Raw genomic sequence first — 23,035 nt, 5'->3', positions numbered from 1 at the left:
TGAATCTACCAGGTTGAGCACCAAGTAGACCAAGACAGCTGGCAGCCTGGACAGTCACCTAATGTTTCTCAGCATTGTTGGTGCATTTAAATTGGCTACAGGCCTAGAGTATCTGACAGATCATCCTCAGAAGCAGGAATTCTGAGAGACCATCTTACCCTGTTTTGGCAGAGTACAGTGGTCGCTTTCCTTGTGTCCCGCTTGTCCAGAAAGGACAGCATTAAATTTGTACTGTCAGCCATCAAGGCAAGGGCAGTTCTTTGCCCAGTAGGCCATTTTGTGCCAAAAAGATAAACTTCCAAATGGAAATGTCTTAGAAGCCCAGAGAACACCGCTGGACTGCACTTGACCTTTCTCGGATCCTGTAACCTACCCCTTTACTTGTTGTAAGTAAAACCCCCAAATAAACCTCCCTTTTAACACCATGGAGTTGCCTTAATACTTCCACCAATAGTAATATGAATCAGAGATACTAATATGAATCAGAGAATAATAAGAAAGCATGAGGGTGTTAGTGAATGGAGACCAAGACCTCTCTAAAAAAGTGATATATAAAAGGACAGAGGGAGAAGCCAACACTATTCAGCAATTATCCAGAAGAGAGCTATAATCTTTAAATTGATAGCCTTTACTTCTTCATGTAAGAAAGAGATAGACACCCTACTAGCTCCCTGCCATTTTGAAAACTTACTAAAAGCTATGTTACTTGTGCTCACAGTAATCAACTCTAGGTTGAAGAAAACAGAGCTATAGTAAGCAAGATAAATAAGATGATAGCAGCTATAGTGGCTGGAGTAGAGGAAGAAAGCTTTCTTCAGAATAAAGAAACCCTGGGCAGTGAAAATGGTAGGTATCTACTGTCAGATTGAATATATGTTTCACTAGATAGTTAAAAAATGGACATGCACATTCCTCACTGGGGAATGCAAGCCTGGGGAAATTTTTTTGAAAGTCATTTATAAACTTTTTTTAAGAGCCAAAAGAATGGCCACACCTCCTTTGACACATCAGCACATCTTGATGGCACACAGTATGAATAATATTTTGAAGACAAAGGCATGAGTGTGTGAAGAGCCTCATTATGCTGTCATTTTAATAGTGAAAAATAAGATTCAGCCTGAGTATTCAATAATATTTGAGAGGTCATAAAAGTATGGAACATCAGCTTGATGAAATAATAAGCACTCATCATAGTGATAATTAGCATTATGAAACAAAGGGACAGCAAAACATTAAGTGAAAAGCATGCTTTAAAGCCATATATTCATTTTTATTATTTTGTCTTAGATACATACTTTAACTAGGGTGAAAGGGAAAAATGACCAGCTTATATCACATATTTAGTAAACATTACTGTAGGTGTGGAGTTCCTTGCCAAGTTTAAGGTATAAAGTCATGTCCTATCATCAAGCGCAACAGCTCATGAAGCATGTGTGGGTACTGAGGAGTGAGGTACATTGGAGGAGTAGGACTCAGGGTAGAGAGAAAGAGAGTGAACAGGTGGGAAAGTATGTGTGGACCACCATTTGCATGTTAGTTTATTTCATACTTCATCAAGTCCATTGAATTTGTAATTTATATTTTATCATGATGATATACATGTAGGTGTATTAGTAGCAGCTCTTGGGAGGAGTGGAAACTACAGAATTGGTATGGTAAAGGGTTTTTATTAGATTTGTTTCCCTAATACATCTGTGCTGTCCAGCACTAGCTGTCTTCACACTAGAGAGGATAAGGACACAGTGACTGCTCATTCCACAAGTCTGGATCTCTTAGCAGTCTCAGTCTGCTGAAGGCCCAAGGAGTCCTGGAGAACATCTGGACTGCAGTCCACCTTGGAGGCCTTAAGAAGCTGGGTTCTGGTGTTAGAAAAACATGTCAGAAGCAGTGGTGGCTGCATCTAGGGAGGTTGAACTTTCCAAGATGACAGAAAGGCTGAATGAAGGCAAGCAAGCGAAAAGCCAAATGTTTTCATTCTGACCTTTCTTCTTGCTCACTCTAATATACCATTCATATTTAGATTATATCTTCCCACTTTATGTAACCAAATTAAAAAAAAAACAGTCCTTGTATGTGTGCTTAGTGTCTTACCTTTCTGATTCCAGAGTTGTCCAATGAGATTGGCCACCATAGTCAACTGAAAATGAATAACTTAACGATTTGAATAGACTCACTTGAAATAATTAGTCAATGAATAATTCAAATGGTTGACTTTGATTCTCCAAAGATATATCTTATTGTTGAATCAAAAGGAGAAGAAATTAGTAAAAGGCAAGATACTTCCCCACATTGCATTAACAGAGGGAAGAATAACTTTTACTTTGTACCTTAAATGTAGAGTAAAAATCTAGGCCGGGCGGTGGTGGCGCACGCCTTTAATCCCAGCACTCGGGAGGCAGAGCCAGGCGGATCTCTGTGAGTTCGAGGCCAGCCTGGGCTACCAAGTGAGTCCCAGGAAAGGCACAAAGCTACACAGAGAAACCCTGTCTCAAAAAACCAAAAAAAAAAAAAATATATAGAAGTGATATTATGTTCCAGTTACTGGAAACAGGACTCAAATGGCAGTGTGGGCTGAAGTAACATCATGAGCTGTATTCAATGCATATTAAAAACAATGATTTATAAGAGTGAAATGCAAATGGTATGTTAGCATGCAGTGGACTGGCCACTACTATTTTGAGGAACAGAAATGTATGCTGAGGATGAATACACTGTTCTACTGAGCTCAGTGAAGCACAGCTCATTAAGTATATTACAGGGGAACCAAGGGTTGGTGGTAGGAGGAAAGCCTACCATTAGGAAGAAAGCCTTGTCTTGTTAGTGTGAATTTACCTGTGTGCATGTTCACCTTCTTGTCATGTACCTGGTGCTAGGAGAAGGTAGATAGGTTTGAAAGGCCAGTGAAAAGTTCTGAGAGGTTAGCAGGAGTTACTGTACACAAAATTGCCTGGTTGGAAATCTCTGCCATGTAAATCACAGTCATGCAAACAGGGCCTATGGATCATGCAAATAAGGGAAGTCCTAGTTGGTCCAAGTTCAGTCCTAGTCAAAGGCTTTTAGTCAAAGGATTTGTTCTAGAGCCCAGGGCTTCATTTCTGTGGTGCCAAGTTATAATTTTCCAAAGTCCACAGTTTGGAATTCATGGACCAAGTCTGTAAAAACCTCCTAATGTGAACTGGCTGCATTTTCTGGATGTTATTAAAAATCCTTCCATCCACATAGGCTGCAACAAGGAGTTTAACTCTAAGACTGACTGACTGGAAAACTAGGGAATTTCCAAAATGGAACATAAAGGCTACTTTCTCCTAGTTGTTCCTTATCTCATGGCACAGGTTAAAGTCAGATACAAGAATGAAGGTATCCACTGGCACTTCAAGTGTAGTGTTGCAGCATGTTGTCTTAATTATTGCTGACAAAATCACAGAGGTAAAGGGTAGACATTTTGGAAAGAGTTTTTCTCATCTAAGAGCAGTGTTGCTTGCTGTTCAGCCCTGTCCCTGGGTTGAAGGAGATTTACTTATTCATGCTGCTCTTTCCTGATACTGCCCTAGCTTTCCTACGGTGTTTACTCCTCTACCATCAGTGCCATGAGTGTGTAAATAGGACCTTTGCTTAAACATTTGTTAGCTATTTGATTTAAGGGGTTTTTCTCCCTGTAATATTAGCATTTTGAAACTGCTCTAATAGTCTAAGAGTTTTTCTATATTGTCTGTATTCTTAGTATTGTTTGGATTCCTATGCTGTAAGACATTTCTAGGAAGACAGAAATAAATGTCTTTTTAACCCTAGATAGTACCTTAATGACAGTAGAAGGGAATGATTCCATTCAAGTCTAGCTTAGTGAACCAGTGAGTTTAGTAGGGTGATTTCCCTGACTGGTGTTACTTGCAAGAACAAGGATGACTGACATGCAGCTAGCTGTATAACCAAATGCCCATCCTAGAACTGATGCTGATATAAGAAATCTCTCTATAGAGCTGCCTTACCAACTGGCAGCTAGGTCAGTGACATTCGTTTCTTCAGAGCAGCTATTATTGCTTATAAATCTATGAAGAGAGGCCAGATGAATCTTGTAAATTTCAGGAAATTCAGAGAATTGTGAATTGTCTTTCTTGAATCTTGGTGAACCTTTCATATCCCTTGAGGAGGAAATATTTTTGAGCATTATTCCTATACAGTGTCATGCTGTGGTACCAATCAGAAGATACTTAATTCATAAATTTATAATGTATATGTATATTATGAATGTGTTATGTATATATGTATATGAGAATAGTCATATATCTACCCTTATCTATATTTATTTATTTATTATTTATTATTTATTTTTATTTATTCATTCATTCATTCATTCATTTATTTATTTTGTTTTTTTAAGACAGGGTTTCTTTGTGTAGTTTTGGTGCCTGTCCTGGATCTCACACTGTAGACCAGACTGGCCTTGAACTCACAGAGATCCGCCTGACTCTGCCTCCCGAGTGCTAGGATTAAAGACGTGTGCCACCACCACCTGGCTATATATTATTTATTAAATGTACAATTATATCTTTGTGTTAAATTATATATTGTACATTAACATTGATTGTTTAGAAAGAATTGCTACATTCAGATTAAATATATTGTCAGTATTTTGGATCTCTATAGCTACAGGGCAATATTCTACAACTAGACAGATGCCACGATGTTTAAAATTAAGCTGCTGCACCAAACACATCACTAGAGAGATATTTCAGTTTCTAGGTAATATTTCTACCTATGGATATTTTTCATTGAATAAAAGATGTTTTAAATTCTGTTGTATCACTCTGACTTTTAGTGGAAGAAAAGCTACATTCTTGACATGGTATCAATACCACACAAGTATCTTTGCTTATACAAAAAAAATACAATAGAAAAAAATTTATATTTCAACTTGAATAAGCCCTGCTCTAAAGCACCCATTCTCTAGGTTTTCATTCAGGTTTTCTAGTTCCTGGAAGGCTTATCTACAGATGCATCAGTAACAGATAGCAATGTCTTCAGGCTGCAAAAGCACAGATGCAAACTGAATAAAACAGAATGAAGAGTGGTGAATGAAAAAATAAAAAGATACATCAGTATCAATGATCTTAATATGTGAATTATGTTGCTTAAAAACTAACAAGCTAATAGCCAAGACAGTGTTATTTCTCAGTTTTGAAAATACAATCTGGAAACTTCTATACAATAGACTGATACAAAAATCAGTAGATGTGATCTAAAATACTAATTATTAAATGGATTTTCCTATTAATGCAAATTAGAAAAATTAAAATAGTAGTCTTTTTTCTATTTCTCTTATACATTATATCAACTATAAGAAGAGGGTAAGACAATTAGGATATAAAACATTGTATAATATTAAATGGATAATTTGTTTTATGCTTTGAAACTAATGCTTATTTAAGTAAACAAAATGACCATAAATGAATGGCTTGGTTATATGCTCTTTCATTTGCAGAAAATTTGTGTTAAAATCTCAGCAGAGAAAATAGATTTATTATTTTAAAGGTTGATGATATTAATCAAAGAAATCTGGATTATAGGTACCATAACCACACATTTTTGTGTGCATAAAATATAGGACATTTTGACTTACTATGTGTGTCTTATGCGATAACTATATTCACCTTATCACTGTGTCTTCAATTTATGATGTATATAGCCTCATAACCTCTGGTATCTTGATGGCATCTCTGAAACTTGGAGTTCTAACATAGTATAAATCCTAGCAACACTATAAGTTGAATAAGGCAGTGATTTTTCTCTACTAACTTTAATGCATTTAACTCCTAAATTATAATATTCAAATCTACGCATTTGCAACTTTGACAAACCCAGTACAGAATCTAAATGCTTTGACCATCCTGACAATAGCAGTCTCTCCTGGGTACTTGAAACTACAAGGGTTATCTTATTCATGGAATTTTCTCTAAGTATAAAATAAACACCAGCATGTGCTTGTGTATTCTCACCACACACACACACACACACACACACACACACACACACACACACATTCATATGAGAGAGAGAGAGAGAGAGAGAGAGAGAGAGAGAGAGAGAGAGAGAGAGAGAGGATAGAAATGTATATAAAAAATTTTGTTTACATCCAGCTCCAGTAATACAGCTCCTAAATCTTAAAGGCTCAACTTCACAAATGTTTATTCATTTCTCTCACAAGATTTAGTTAATATGAGATGATTCTCAACCAAGGTTTTTCTGCACACAAGTCCTTTGAATTTCTGGTGTCTGCCATCTTGGGATACAGCCTTTACTCACTCTTATAGAAGTGAAATGGAAGAACACATATTTTAATGAACCAGGACTGAATATAGATTATAACATTTCTGTTCTTATTTCATTGGCCAAAACTCAATCCATATGTTTGCAGAGTGACTCTAAAAGAGGATGAAATAAGAAGCCTTTTGATGACCTTTCATGTAACTTATATAAAGAATTTGTTTGATAATCTCACAAGTTAACATAAAGTTGTTATATTTCCCATTGAGCTTTCCCATATTGGCTGATTGAATTCATAGCACATTACATTTTTAGTTCATTACATTTATAACCTGTGAATAAGTAGGTACTTTTCATTGCTTATTAGTACAGGTTTCCCAAAATAGCATTTAATTGTTCCTTCTGAAACATACGATTCACACAAGGATTTGACACAAGATGTGTTAACTTAAGATGATTGGTTGACTATCATGTAAATTATGTGAAGTATTCTTTGTGACATTGGTTGGTAGATACAGGGGCTATGATGTAGAATTAAGGTTTATTTTTCCTCATTTTATAAATAGAAATAGGTTACTTTGATCATAATAACTTCTCATTTAGAAGTAGTTACTCACATTCGACAGCAGAATATAGTGAGTAGAGACAGTCTTTGGCATTAAATATTCTGAGACCAAGTTTTAATTGCACTAGCTTCTAACAGCTAGCCACTGACAGGGTATATGGTCCTGGTAAATTAATTGAATTTCCTGATCATTCCATTTTTCATATTTTAATGGAGTTTTATCTGTCAGATTTCTTACTTGTGAGCAATAAAAATCAATTCTGGTGGATTCAAGTAGAAAGGGAATTTATGAAAGACAGTTAATAATTCAGAGTTATAGAAAGCTAGGATAACTGAACCAAGAGACTAGATATAAACTAAAGGTTCAGTGGCCACAGCAACCATAGCCAAATCTCCACTGTGGGAGCCATCAGCTCCTGACACTGCTGGAAGCTTGCTGGGAGCTTGACATTATCACTCTGGAAGCTGATTATCAATTGTCACTGTACAATGCTCTTTCTTGTTGAGACTTTTTGTGTATGATAGCCAGATTTAAATTTCTAGGACAAATCTTTTGATCCAGACTCAGCTATGTGCCCATGTCTCTGGTCAAAGAGCAGACAAAAATGAGGACCTGGATTCTGCATTTTTGTTGTTGTTGTTGTGAGACAGGGTTTCTCTGTGTAGCTTTGCGCCTTTCCTGGGACTCATTTGGTAGTCCATGCTGGCCTCGAACTCACAGAGATCTGCCTGGCTCTGCCTCCCCTTTGCTGGGATTAAAGGCATGCGCCACCACCGCCTGGCTTGTTTTTGTTTTTGTTTTTCGAGACAGGGTTTCCTCTGTGTAGCTTTGGAGCCTGTCCTGGAACTCACTCTGTAGCCCAGGCTGGCCTCGTACTCACAGAGATCCATCTGCCTCTGCCTCCCGAGTGCTGGGATTAAAAGCATGTGCCACCACTGCCCAGCTGGACTTAGCTTTTTGAACAAAAAAGGCTAGATTGTCTTTTCCTGAAACTGCCCAAAAAGGAGCATCCAATATGGCAATATCTGCTTGGTAGATAACTAAAAATCAACTGCAAAATAAGACAATGATACTATTGTTACTTTGATAGATCACTTAAGAGAAATTTAAAATGTAAAATGTTCTGTCCAGATTTGGTTTGGGAAACCTGGCTAATAACTCCCAACTCTCCTGAAGCAAGTTTCTAAACCAATCCTCTACTCCATATAACTCCTTTATAAGGTCTGATACTTCTGAGTTTCAAAATATACATTCATGTGTGCAAACGCCCACATACCTTACATGGAAGGCTTGTTATTTCCTGGAAAGTAGCATCAGTAAAAGCACTCAACCCTTATAAAATTCAGGAAGCCTAAATAACTGCTAATGAACCACTAAATAACTAAATGAACTACTCTTGCCACACATGAGCAACTGCCTCCAGACCTAGTGTGCTGTTAGCTTGTTCTTAAGTGGCTGCTTGTTAGTCTCTCCTTTTGCATATCTCACCATGTAAAGTTGTGATCCAAACTCTGTAAGTCTATATGGCATCTCCTACTATCCAATGAACCATAAGCATAGTTGATATAGCATATAATTATAAAACACTTTATCACCATTATATTAGAATGTGTCAACTCAATAAGTAGCTTGAATAAATAGCTATTTTAGATAATTAAAATATAATTTTACATTGGATAAACTTTAACTTCCTGAGTTTTGTTATTCCATGAAATATTTGAAAAGGAATAGACTGTAATATCAAGAATATACCCACTATTAATTAATGCTTTTTCAGTGAATTGGCACTATAATAGTTATTTTGACATTGAGACTTGGCTACTTTAAAGCCCAGTTATTAGTATTTTATACTGTGAGTGACTTGGTCTTTACCATGAAACTACTATGTAACTAACCCACAAAGTCTGATTTGAACATACACATGTTCCACAATTTCCATGGTTGTTATAATATAGACATAGAGTTAAGATCCACTTATAGAAGACTGGACAGATGGCTCATTGGTTCAGAACACTGGCTGATCGTCCAGAGATCCTGAGTTCAATTCCCAGCATCCACATGGTGGCTCACAACCATCTACAATGAGATCTGATGTTCTCTTTTTTTTTTTTTTTTTTTTGGTTTTTCGAGACAGGGTTTCTCTGTGTAGCTTTGTGCCTTTCCTGGAACTCACTTGGTAGCCCAGGCTGGCCTCGAACTCACAGAGATCCGCCTGGCTCTGCCTCCCGAGTGCTGGGATTAAAGGCGTGCGCCACCACCGCCCGGCTCAAGATCTGATGTTCTCTTAAGATACCTCTTCTGCATACAGGCATACATACTAATAGAGCACTGAAAAATATAGCTAACTAACTAACTAAATACATAAAAAAATAAAATCTTTAACAAATCCACTTAGAGCCGGGCGGTGGTGGCGCACGCCTTTAATCCCAGCACTCGGGAGGCAGAGCCAGGAGGATCTCTGTGAGTTCGAGGCCAGCCTGGTCTACCAAGTGAGTTCCAGGAAAGGCGCAAAGCTACATAGAGAAACCCTGTCTCGAAAAACCAAAAAAAAAAAAAAAAAAAAAAAAAAAAAAAAAATCCGCTTAGAACAAACTATGAACGCAATTACACTGCCATCACAATCCTGTCCCATCTCTCCATGGTGTCTCCTGAATTTGCTTTCCCATACTCTGCAATTGTGTTGTAGGACTTACTTTTCCCCAAATATTAAGCTCTATTTCAAACCTTGGGTGTTTTATCTGCTTTGTCTTCAAGGTGGCTAAATGGTGTTGTTTCTTTGTGGACATGGCACAACTCCTGGCTCAGTGGTCTCCTGACCTGTCACTTAGAATGTCAACCCAGTGGTTATGCTCTATGGACACTTCTTATAATTATTATTATTTTACTTGTTTCACTCTGTGCCTCATTTCAGATGTGATGCCTTCTGAATAACTTGTTTTGGGAACATTATTTTAAAAAATAAAACAAATCAAAACTTTGATATATTTTGATAAACTAATATAACATATCTATCTACTTGTGCTGGCTTATTTTATATCAACTTGACATAAGTCAGTGGTATTTTGGAAGAGAAAATTCTCAATTGATAAAATTCCTTGACTAAATTGGCCTGTGGTTAGCCTATGGCACATTGCTTTATTGATGACTGATGGCAAGGGTACAGCTCATTATTGATGGTACCACCTCTGAGATGGTGGTCCTGGTTGCTCAAAAAAAAAAAAAAAAAAAAAAAAAAGCAATGTAAGTCATGAATAACAATTCAATAAACAGCATTCCTCCATGAGCTCTGTTTCAGGTTCCTGCCTCCATGTTCTCACTCTGCTTAAGTTCCTGCCTCAACTTCCCTTGATGATAGCTGTGGAACCGTGAGTGAAATAATTAAAAAAAAAAGAAAGCTAACTAAGATACCACTTATAACTCACAAACTATTTTTTTTGTATTCTGAAAACATGAACTGTATTTTATATCCTTGTAAAGAGTTAGGTGCTGCATTGGAAGCCAAATAAGCAGTCATGGTGAAGAATGAACATACTTCATGTTTAGCTTCTGGTTGGAACAGAGCATGCTACCAGATTTATATCCCTGTGAAATGCAGAGCCTGCCACCCTGAAAAGTTTTCCATTGTCAGCTCTTTAGTTTACAGATGACATAGAATGTTTAACAAGTACTGTATGTTAAAACGTAACCTAATCTTGTTTATGTGGAAATTCTGATACCACCTACAAAATAAAACCTTCAGAACAATTAGCTATTGATGGCAAAATATGAACATGTCAGTCTACACTTCATATCACATATAATACTTCTGTATTAGAAACAGACACAAATATGGAACCAATTCGATATCTCAGAAATTTATTAGAAATCCTTTATGATTTTGGATTCAACAAAACCTATTATCCATAAGATAGTAAATCTCTTGAACATCATTGGAACAAAATTGGAAGCTCTGTTGCTCTAAAGTCAAGGTTCTCAACCTGTGGGTTGTGACCCCTTAGGAGCCAAATGACATTTGAGCAGTGGCTGCATATTGGATATTTACATTACAATTCAAAATAGTAGCAAAATTGCAGTTGTGACATAGCAATAGAATAATTTTATGGTGGGGAGTGTGTTTTCACCACAATGTGAGGAACTGAATTAAAGGGTTGCAGCATCAGATAGGTTCAGAACAACTTCTTTAAAATCACTGTTAATTGGTGAAGCCTGCTACAACAATAGTGGGCAAGAAATTTACAGACTCTATGTATGATAAGTCAGTTGTGCTAGAATATTAAAAGATTCTTCAAAACAATTATAATTGAACTACTCAATCAAGAACAAAACAATAGATGTTTCACTTAAGAAAATGTATAGAAGGAAAACCAACACAGGAAAAAATACTTAACACAATAAATAGGTAAATGTAATTTGATAATATATACCTATTAGAATAACTAAAATTCAAATGAATATCCAATATGGACAGATGTTGTAGGGTAGTATGTTAGGAACAACTTCTTGAAGATGCAGACTTAGAGTGGTAAAACAACTCAGTAAAGACAACAACTGCTGTAAAGTTTGATAATCTGAATGACAACCACAGGACCAGCATGACAGAAGAAAAGAACAACTGGTTAGTTGTCCTGTGATCTCCACAATAACACGTGAACAGACTTTCTATACAGTGCAGAAAACCTACATTCATTGTTCTAAGAACAATGAAAATGTAAGTATTTATACATGTGACTAATGTCTCTGTCATAAGCCCATAATAGAATTAGCTTTAGTGTCTATCAACAAGTTCACTAATGAGGAAACTGCGTCATATCAATATCATGGAATATTATTTAGCAACAAAATTTTAACAAATTATTGTTAAACTACCTTATAGATTAATCCCAAAATAATCATGATTAGATCTGACCAAAATTCAGTACAATTCTACTCCCAGAGTCCCATGCTTTTGTATAATTTAATTGTCATAGAATTAGAAAAAATATAATGCAATGAGGTGGTAACAGGAAATATACATTCTGGGTAGAAAAAAAGACTAAGACTAGAAGGGACAAATTATTATATAGCGAAAATGAGAGAATTTGAGTGCAATCTTCCTTCCTACCATAGTAGTTTGTTTTCATGGGTTTACACCCAGGTCACATCGATAAATAATCGGTGATATTTAGTAAAGCCTCAAAGAATCATGTTGGTTTTATATTGACCTAAAATTATATAACACACACACACACACACACACACACACACACACACATAATTTTTTACATGAAGTTATGCCATTTGGGCTGACAATACTCCTCATAAGAGACCAATACAAAGCATGAAATACCTCCATTTGAGTTGTTGGTTAGGGCTCTGAATTATGAGAATTATGATACCTCTTAAGTATGTGGGGTTTTTATGTATTCTAAATAATTTATTGTTTAATAATTTATATTATTCTTTTAGATTTCTTACAGTGTGTTTAATCATATTCACCTCCTCTAATTCATCCCAGATCCACCCCTTTCCCTACTTATCTAACTTTGTGTCCTCATTTGATTTCACATTATCAAACCCAATTTGTGTTGCACATGTATTCTTGGATATGTGTCTTTACACTGGAATTTGATAAGCTTATCAGAGACTATTACTTAAGACAACTGACTTGTCCTTTCCCATCAGTTATTATTTGCCAATAACCCCTGAGCTAGTGGTAGTATCTTATGCTCAACTTTCCTCACTATCTTGTGATTTGTTCTGACTTGAACTTACACAGGCATTGTGCATGCTGGAAGAACTAGTGTAAGTTCATATGTGCAGGTTTCTTGTGTCTGTAAGTCACTCTTTTCTTGTATTCATCCCCACCTTGGCTCTTACAATTTTTCCATGTCTCTTCGACAATGACCCCTGAGTCTGAGAAGGAGGGATATGATAAAAACTGTTCCATTTAGGACTGAGAATTCTGCAGTCTCTTATTCTCTATACCTTGACCACTTGACCTTTTTGTTAATCACCATCTACTGGACATAGAAACTTCAATGATGAGGGTTGAGAGATCTATGTCATAACAGTAAGTCCTTAGGAGTTGTGCCCATTTAGCAGAATGATAGAACATTCTCCCCTAGGGTCTATGGCCTGCCTACCAGCAGGTTCTTGGCCCTGATAATCATGCAGTCATGCAAGATATTGGTTTCAACTTGTGGAATAGACTTTATGTTCAATCAAAAAGTGACTGACTACTTCCATGATGTTTGTGCAATTAATCTACCTATTCCTGGCACTCAAATTTTTACTTATCAAATTTGTTTAAACAGTGGTCAATAGCTCTTCTGTAGAGATGCCTTACAGTTTAGGCAGGGAATTTCAGAGATGCAACTTCATTACTACACACTTGTTAGAATGGGATTTTCAGTGAGGTACCTGTCTTTGAGTTACCTATGCCACTGTAATTAACATCTTGCATATACTTCTTTAAGTATCCCCAGTTAGCATATTCATTCACCAAACAAGATTTGAGTGGAAGATTTTCTTTAATTTATCATCGATGACTTATCTGGGAGACACAGATGTTTGTTTATATCTGTCCAGGAAATGCTACACAATAGATTCAAAGAGATAACAGAAAGTGAATTGTTAATACTATAAAAAGAAATGCTTATAATAATAATATTATATATAAATATAATATATATAATATTATTAATAGTTTCCCTTCTCCTGGAAATGTAATGGTAACTTAGTCTTTGATCAGTAATAAAGATGGATTTCAAATGAGGTTACTGAATATTCAGTAAGACAGAAGTGTGTTCAATTATAAATTTGAAACCTATAGTAAATTTCCATATTACCTGTATTATCTACATAAAATTGCTTTCAGTCCTTGGAGTAGAAACGTATTGCTTGACAATGAAATACTGGTTTACCTACATTTGAAAATATCACTTCAGTGTGATGGAATTTAATATATTTGGTATATATAGATAACACCTTTCTCTCTCAATACATAAAACTCTAATAGTGACATGTGGGTTGAGATTAATCTCCTTTGACATAGATCACAATGATTGCTTCTGGAATGTGTGTATGGCCCTAACCAACATAATTAGGAACCAACCAAATCACCACTTGCTGAGTTTTCAAGAAATAAGACAAGGCTTGTAATTTTCCCTCTTGCTGTTAGATCTTGGGCCTCTAATCAAGTTATATTTAAAGCTATAACTGCTTCTGAAATTCTAATGAGGTGAATTAACAGTAATTTATTTATTTTGGGCTTCAAACTTGTTTACTTGGATCTCCCCCTAACCTCCCACTGTGGTTATTACTAATTATAGTGTTTTTACACACACACACACACACACACACACACACACACACACACATACACACGGTTACCTCAAAATGTATGCAGATTTTTAATGAGCCTGCTTGTGTAGTAACACAGCAGTGCTGATAATATGGGCCAAGTGTGCAATTGTAAGGTAATCATGCCCAGTGCACAATCTACCACCATTCATAACAAGAGCTACACATAAAAAAGCACCTAGTATATCACAGTCTTCTGAGAACTTTGCATGTTTTCACTTAACCCAAGAGAGTAATTAGTGTCACTGTGTTTTATTTCATGAATGATTTAGCTAAGAACTAGAAAGATAGCAGATTATATTGATTACCAAGTCAGATTTTAATGTTTCTCCAAATTAAAAAAAAACAAAACTATTAATTAATCCTGCTATGTATACCATTACTAAAAATAATTATCCATGGACTAATAACAATTGCATTGTAAATAGAAACTATTTTATGTAAGAGGATGTTTGCCGAATACTTTGGAGAGGTTAGAGTTGATCTTGAAGAGATCTTCTGCTATATTTTCACTGGAGTTTTGGTGGCCTAAACATTTTATTAGCATTTCTGCATTGTCCTCTCAGCACAAAAAGCTGCTTTGTTTGTAATAGCCTGACACGATCAACCTTGAACTAGGCATTGAAAAGCTTTTTTTATTCCACAGTGCTTTCAGTATTGCATATGGATTTATGGTCATACTTTTCTATGACAATTGAAATCCATATGAATAATGTCCTCTGTGTTCAGCATTTTAACCTTCTTTTGTGGGTAGCATGATGCTTTCCACATATTCTTCTGAATGGAGGATGAATAGCTCATAAATTTCATGAGTTATACATAATTCTATTCATGCCTAAGAAAAAACTTCAGAATGTTTTTTGAATATACATACTACATAGAGAAATAAGCTAAGAAATTAAACACTTGTACATGCTATGTAATAATTAATTCATACTTCACTACGAATTTCAATGACCATAAAAGAACCGAAAAATAGTGTATGAAAGTGTTTATTTTGAATGGTAGTAAAGTGGATTCCCTGCTTATCTCTATTGTTAAAATGAAAATTTTAGAAATAAAATAATAAATATTACATTCAAATTTTTACAAAGTGTATTATATGTAAGATTTTAAATATTAATTCCTAATATACTGAAATGCAAAGAAATGATCCTTGATTACTCTGTCAATTTGTTTATAAGTTTAATGTCTTATAATTCACTTTACACTTATTAAAATTGGACATATGTAGCATTATTGTGATGAACAAAGAATAATAAAATTACAAGCAAGGCTGTTGCCTTCAAGCAATCATTTCAGGGAGCATATTCAAACATAGACACACATGTACAGAAATTTACCCAGAAAATGAAAGACAACACACACTAGGAGCTTATATTTTATATGACGTGACTATTCTGTGGTAGAAGGCAATGACATGGTTGAAGTTTGTGGATGATGGTATCTTTCCGAAGACTCAATACCAAAATAAGGAAGATGTAGACAGACAACACCATTGACTGCTAAAATAAAATAAGTAGGAAAACTCTAATAAATTAGTGGATCAATTAAATAACATTGGATGCCAATATCAGTGAATTCTTATGATATAAAATAGCATACAAACAAATCAGTATTGAATTTGACTATAGCATTTTATGTTTATGTGTAAAAAGATTCATATAACTGTCAACACACATAAGGAAAACATTTAGATAATCACATTTGGACTAGGATAAAGCACTGTGAATAACACTTTAATGTTGCTTACTTTATTTACGCCATAATGACAAATTGATTTAAATTTTAGAATAATTGAAAGTATAAAAGAAGTAATTATGTCTAAATATAAAATGTTTCATCTTAATTTTAATGCATGAAAGTGGAAGGGTACTTATCAGACAGAAGTGAACACTTTTATATTGCAATTGAGCTTGCATTAGTAAATGATACTTTAAAAATTAAACTAGTTTCTCATGTAAAATTGTGGCCTTTAAACTATATAGCTCTCATTCTCAAAATATTTCCTGACCCTGAGCTAGGCTGGGTTGTGTTCTAGTAGTACATACCCCCTCAATGTTCAGGACACACCCACTCATAACGGTACAGTATAGAAGAGTGCAGGTTGAGTCAAGACTCTTTTGGAGCTTAATGGCTTCCCCTTTCCACTCATCTAGCAAACAAAGATAAGAGTAGAAGTTTCAGCAATTTTGAACATCATCTATGCTGTTTACAGCTGGAAATGAGACAATGTGCACCTGGATGTTTTTGTTCATTCATTTAAAATGCACGTTTATTAATTACCTTACCAGAGCTGACCTAGATTGTCTACCTGGAATTTAAAGGATGGAACCCTTATGGAGTATAGTTCAAAATTATTTTTTATGGTTTCTTAAGAAGCTGTTCCTTAGGAAGAAACTGCCCTATACACTCCAAAAGTGTCTTGGGAGGTGAAACATTAAATAAGATGAATATTCTTGGTAGGTTTATATAAAGACAGGATAGGACATGGAATGCAAGCCAGTTCCACTAAGGAGTAGGGTTCTAGAGGCAAAAGACCAAAATAAACCTTACTTGGTTTATTTAATTAGTGAAACTATTGTCTTAGCATAGAAATGCTATTTAATTGCTGGTTTATGCATACATCCTTTGATGCCTGCTGTGTGGCCATAAGACAGATCATCTGTTTGGAAATTTTATTTTAAAATTATTTGGGGGGGTATTTTTATTAAGGGTAGTTTTTATAATAACATGATTAATCTGTGAAAAATATACAATTATCCCTCATTTTAGTTATGGATACTTCTTTGAGTAACACGATTTTAGACGTTATAGAAAACATATTATAGACTTTGCAAGAAATTCCCCTTAACTAACAGTGTACATTAGTTTAAGGTGAAGATTTCTAAAATCACAAATTTAATAATTGTTTTTGTGCCTTGCCATCCCCATAATCATAGATATAATCAATGAAAATGTTATGACAAAATATTCCCTCTTAAAATGAAGGATCTAAGGAACAGAAAAATGAGAATTGTTTTCAAGTCAATAATAGGTAATCTCAGGATTTGAACATAGATCACTATGTGTGAGTTGTACCATTATCACATGCCAGCTGCCTTTAGGAATTCACAATCCTATGTACTAGAAGGGCATTCAATTTAAGCTTCATGTGTTATTCTGCAGTTATAATCAAAGAAGCTTCGGAACCTAGGTGATAGTGATGTTAACTCTAACTGAGGCTATGGAAAGACCTCAATAAAGGAGGCAGCATTTCAGTTAAGATTTGAATGTTTAGCAGATTTGGGAGTCATCTATATAATATTTCCTGCACAAATGGATATTACAGTTAAAAACCCTTTGCTTTGCAACCTGGAAAACTCCAGGTATGTGCCTTTAGGACTTGAGTTTTGTACACTTTCTAGGAAGCTTCCATGTACCACTCAAGCCAGTACTCTTAGCTCTGAGTAACTGTTTATGAAAGCTGCTTCTTAGTACTGTGTGCCATGGAGACAATCTAGTACTGTGCTCCATTGTAGGAGCCCACAGAGGTTTCCTAGTGAGATTTGTGCAGTGAGGTCTGCACTTGGTGTGCTAGGGGGAGGTCTTTTGTTCTACCTCTTAGCATTCCTTTAAAAAGCCCTTTAGAAGAGACAGAAGGGGCCAGTGGATAAGGATCTAGACCCTCCTGAGGCTGTCCTGTCTTTCTATCTGTCTCTATCTCCCCTCTATATTTCCATCTAAATCTCCTATCCCTCATTCCTCAAAAGCACCCTGGGGTGGGGGAAGAGATGAGGGCTGGTCCTCCACACTCCATAGAGATACTCTAGTGCTTTGTTCCATGGTGCTACTCTAGTTTTGTACTCCATGGAGATACTTTAGTGCTGTGCTCCATGGTGATGCTCCAGTATTGCATTACATGAAGATATTCTAGTGTCGTGCTTCCTGGATGTGCATGGAGATACTCTTGCCTTGCATTGTGTTTCTGAACTTGGCCTGTACCCACCCCCTTTTGGTTAAATTCCCCTGAGTTCTTTCTAAACATTGCTCATAAGAGGAAGATCTCTGATTGATTCTTTTTATTGGTTGCATAGTATGTCATCCAATTTCAAAGAGATAGATAGAATATTATATTGGTTTCCTCCATCTTTACAATGAAGATAATGATCCACATGGGGTGGCTTGCTACAAAGGGTGTTTATCAATACAAAAACTTTTTCCCTGTACCAATCACGTATGTTTCTCACTGCTCTGACCCTTGGGCTTGTTTTCATTTCCATATGAGTATATATATATATATATATATATATATATATATATATATATATATATATGAATTAACATATATAAAAGAACACATGCTTCCAATTTAGTGTTGTACTATGTAAATTTCCAATAGATGTATATAATGGATAATATTTACATCACATAAAACTGAGAGATTGCCTCAAGCATTTATATTTGCTTTACAGATAAAACTATTAAGATCTTTTCCTTAAGCCTCAAGGTCTCCACAATGCATGCTTTTTAAAATGATTTCTTTATTTTTATTTTATGTGCATTGACGTTTTCCTGCATGCATGTCTATGTGAGGGTGTTAGAACCTCTGGAACTGGATGGAGGTACAGACAGTTGTGAGCTGTCATGTGGATGCTAGGAATTGAACCTAGGTCCTCTGGAAGAGCAACCAGTGCTCACAACCACTGAAGCATCTCTCCAGCCTCAACATTACATGCTTTTTATTTATAATCACCATGCATTCTTGTTCCAAATTAACCAGAACGTATAATGTAGTATGTTAGATAAGTTTACACAAATAAATACATTTCTTTCAGTAGGAATTAACACATATAACTCTGGAACTAATAATTTTTAACTCTAAAATTTTCAAGGATTTTTTTATTTACTCTTATTATGCATGTGTGTGTTGTGTGTAAGTGTAGGTGCCCATGTGGAGGTAAATGGGGAATATTGGAGAGTCTTTTCTTCAATGTGAGTGTTGAAGTCTCACCTTTCTCTTTGCTGTGTTGCATAATTGGTTAGCTGGTGAATGAGATTCCAAACAACTACCCTGTCTCCACTTCCCCTGTCACCATTAGAGTGCTGGGTTACAGATGACTATTATTGCATCCTGCTTTTGTACGTGGCTTCTGGGGTCTAAACAAAGATCATCAGAGTTCTGTGGCAAGTGCTTTGACCTAGAGTCATGTCACCAGTCCCAAGGTATTCTTAAAAAGCTTAAACTCTCACGTTAAATGAGTGATATATTTCCACTCAAAGGGAGGCACGTGGTCACAATATCATGCAGCATATTAGATGCCTGTGTGTCTGAAAGAAGACTCTGGAATATCTCAGCTTTGAGTTATAGAGAATATATGTAAGCTCATGAGTAAGGTGCACCTTATACCAAAGTAATCAGTTATTATGCAATCATAGCTCTGAAGCCTAATTACATTATTTTACCTCTCTGAGGCTCAGTTTACTTGACCAAAAATGAGAATGCTAAAACTGCTGGACTACTGTGTAAGTGAGAGGCTTCCACTACTTTGTATGAGATATCTTTTCATATTATCAAATCTTGATCAATATCTCATTATCTATTCAAAGTGGGTTCTATTTTGTATTCTTTAGCAAGAAAACAACTTTAGCCAGCTCTATTACACTTCATTTGATTCACTCTTCATTATTCATTTCCATCTGTTTTTGCATTTAGTATTTGTTTCCATATATGACTCATTACTAGCTCAATCATATTACTACCACAGTAATGGTCACAGGTCTTTGTTATAATTGCCATCCCTACATACCTTCAATTGCTGTAGGGATAATGCAGAAAAAAATGATGCATGGAATGTCTTGTACACAAAAGACATGGTTCTCATGGGTTGCCTGCATTAGCTCATTCTATCTTTGTTACTAATTTTTGGGACAGACATTCAAATTACCTCAGTTTTGTAGAGTAGGAACATAGGAGCTGAGAAATTAATGGGTTTACCCAACATCTTTATATACAGCTTTGTTCTCCAGGGAAGGCATGAAGTACATAAATTTTTTAAGAAATTTTTTTATTCATTTGACATACCAATCAAAGATCACCCTCTTCCCTCTTCTGCCCCTCCAACCTCCCCCTCCCAACCCACCTCCCAAGCCCTCCTACAAGAAGGTAAGGCTACCCATGAAGAGGTACATTTAGTAAAGGCAAATTCAAGCCCCTCCCTCTGCCTCAAGGCTGTGTGAGGTGTCTGATCATAGGCAGTAGGCTCCAAAAAGCCTGCTCATGCACCAGGGATAGATTCTGATACTACTGCAGGGGGCCTCTTAAGCAGATCAAGTTACACAATGAAGCACATATTTTTAAGTTAGGGATTGAATGTTGTCATATGCTATTTTGACTGAAAAATATGGTAAGCATATTAAGCAACCATCTTACCATTAAAATAAGTGGAACCTGGTATTGAATGTTCATTAACAGCATACTTTAATTATGACCTCTCTGAACTGCAGTTTAAACCTTAAAAGTAAGCATAAAATCAAATTATAACTATAGGTTCAGTGGGTGATGAGAGGCACAGATATAATGCACAGCATACTGGTGGGTTTCAGCCAATGCTTAAAAACTGTTTTATTATTATAGTTACTTGTAACAACACCAATTTCAACATTTGCCTATCTCCTGCTCAGTCATTGTCTTCTCTGATGGTTTTCTACAGTTTTCTGGTGCTGGTTTGTGCCATTCCCATCGTGGTATGTTCCTTTGTAATAACACTTCTACAAGCAGAGATTTGCTCAGCTTCCAGGTCCCAGCTTTCTTAGGTATGATGTTTTGCCTGCTCACCCGCTCACCACCTCTTTAATATCCTCTGATTGTTAACCTCCCATGTCCTTGAGACCATGCCTCAAATGCCTTTGGGAATAGAGACAGGAAGGCAGCTGTCTTGAATAGAGACCTCCATAACTATTGCTGTTGATTTATTCTGACTTTCTCATTTTAAAATGTGAGTTATCCCTGGGAAATTGAGATAAGCCACCATGAACTTTATTTGATCCTTTAAAAAATGTGGTGTTTGGAGAAGAGAGTCACTGTGGAGATTCAAACCTCTGTGGCAGGCAAAGAGAAAATGAAAGTGATTTGTAAATGCTAAAACATTCATTTGGGAGAAAAGTATCAAGAGATTCAACAAAGGTCATTTGGGAGACCATTTCTGTTTGTCCTCATGAACATTTCAGAGAAAGACATAAATGGGGTATTAATCACATGCTTTATAAAAAATAAATTGTAATAGACAGCAAACAGAAGAAGAGGTAGGGTGCTATGAACAATGGGATCTGAGAGAACAAATAGCACATTAAGCTTAATTTCACTGGAAGCTCAGGGATGTTGGGTATCATTACTTGGGAACACAAAACACAAAACGTAATTTCCTCTGCTGTTTCTGCTCCTTAGTTACTTTATCTTCATTTTCTTCTAGTTATTTCCATGGAGGCATTGTCCTGGTTAGGATAAAGGCACTGGTGATGGATCATTTTCCTTGCCACTTTTTTTTTTTTGTGTGTGTGTGTGTGTGTGTGTGTGTGTGTGTGTGTGTGTGATTGCACTCACTTAACTTCCAGCATCTCAGGGGTGTGACTGGGCATATGGAATCATGATAGGCAAGTGAGTGTGTTCCTGGTAAGCCTCTCCTTTTGTAATGGTTCTCTAGTGGTGAAGTTCCTTTCCCCTGCATTGATCTAGTCCAAGTACATTCATCAAAAGATAAACTTTTTCTCAAGGACTACACCAGCTAGCATTGAAGGTTAATATAATATCTTTCAGAGTATGATTCATTAAAATATACCTGTTCATACTAAATATGCACTGGTAATGGAGTGTAGTGGATAATAGTTGAAACTTTTGCAAATACCTCTAAGTTCAGCTCTAGTCTGATGCATAAGACCCTTCCTGTAATTACCTGTGTCTACCTTGTCTCCTTTTTCTGACATGATGTTTGTTTTGTTCTTTGGTTTTCTTATTTTTCTATCTGACTAAATGTTCCTCTCTAAACACAGATAAGAAACTCTTCATACATTCCTAAAATAGTTTCTTATATAAATATCACCCTACACACAATCATGAGGAGCATTTCTTTTTTAACCTACCAAAATTACTAACAATTTAAAATGTTAATCAAATTCTGAATGTGCATTGTATAAGCCATCACATTTGTTCTTCAATTCTCTATTAAAATCAGAAAAAACAACATAATAATCTCCTAATATACTTATGTATGTAAGGAAGCTGCTGGGCTGGGCAGTGGTGATGCATGACTTTAGTTCCCCCACTCGGGAGGCAGAGGCAGATAGATCCCTGTGAGTTGGAGGCAAGCCTGGTCTACAAAGTGAGTTCCAGGAAAGGAACAAAACTACACAGAGAAACCATGTTTCAGGAAAAAAAAAAAAAAAGGAAGCTGCTTTTTTGGAATGCAATGGTTACATTTAGAGTTGAGCCAGAAACATGAATCTACAGAAGTGTCCACTGTCTTATTCAAATTACCCATTGACCATGCACTTACAAACCTTGCTCTCATAGTTAAAATGATAAGCACAAAGTGAGATTATCACTCCAGATACCTAGGTATCCTCAATCTTTAATTTTCCAATTCATCTGTTTATTCCTTTTTTGGTCTAAATATTCAGCAACCAATACAAATGATATTTGATCAAATATGCTTATTGACCTCTATCCCACAGATTCCACACACAGAGTTTTTATCTTTAAAGAACATGGTAATTGCCTGTAATTTTCCAAATACAGTGTTTCAGACCTGATGCAAAGAATTTTGTGATGTAGTAGTTTGAGGCAGAGCTCCTGAATTCTCATTCCTAACAGATAATGATAAAAACTCTGC

At 35.9% G+C, this 23,035-nt stretch overlaps 1 protein-coding gene across 1 annotated transcript in view; it reads left to right on the top strand.

The window, feature by feature from the left end:
• The window catches only part of Tenm4 (teneurin transmembrane protein 4), a 2,730,446-nt gene that overhangs the window by 339,981 nt on the left and 2,367,430 nt on the right, over positions 1-23,035 (top strand).

Source organism: Peromyscus leucopus, chromosome 1 (genome assembly GCF_004664715.2).
Source record: "Peromyscus leucopus breed LL Stock chromosome 1, UCI_PerLeu_2.1, whole genome shotgun sequence".
NCBI lineage: Eukaryota > Metazoa > Chordata > Mammalia > Rodentia > Cricetidae > Peromyscus > Peromyscus leucopus.
The sequence above is the reverse complement of the archived record's forward strand: the minus strand, read 5'-3'. Positions and strand labels throughout refer to the sequence as shown.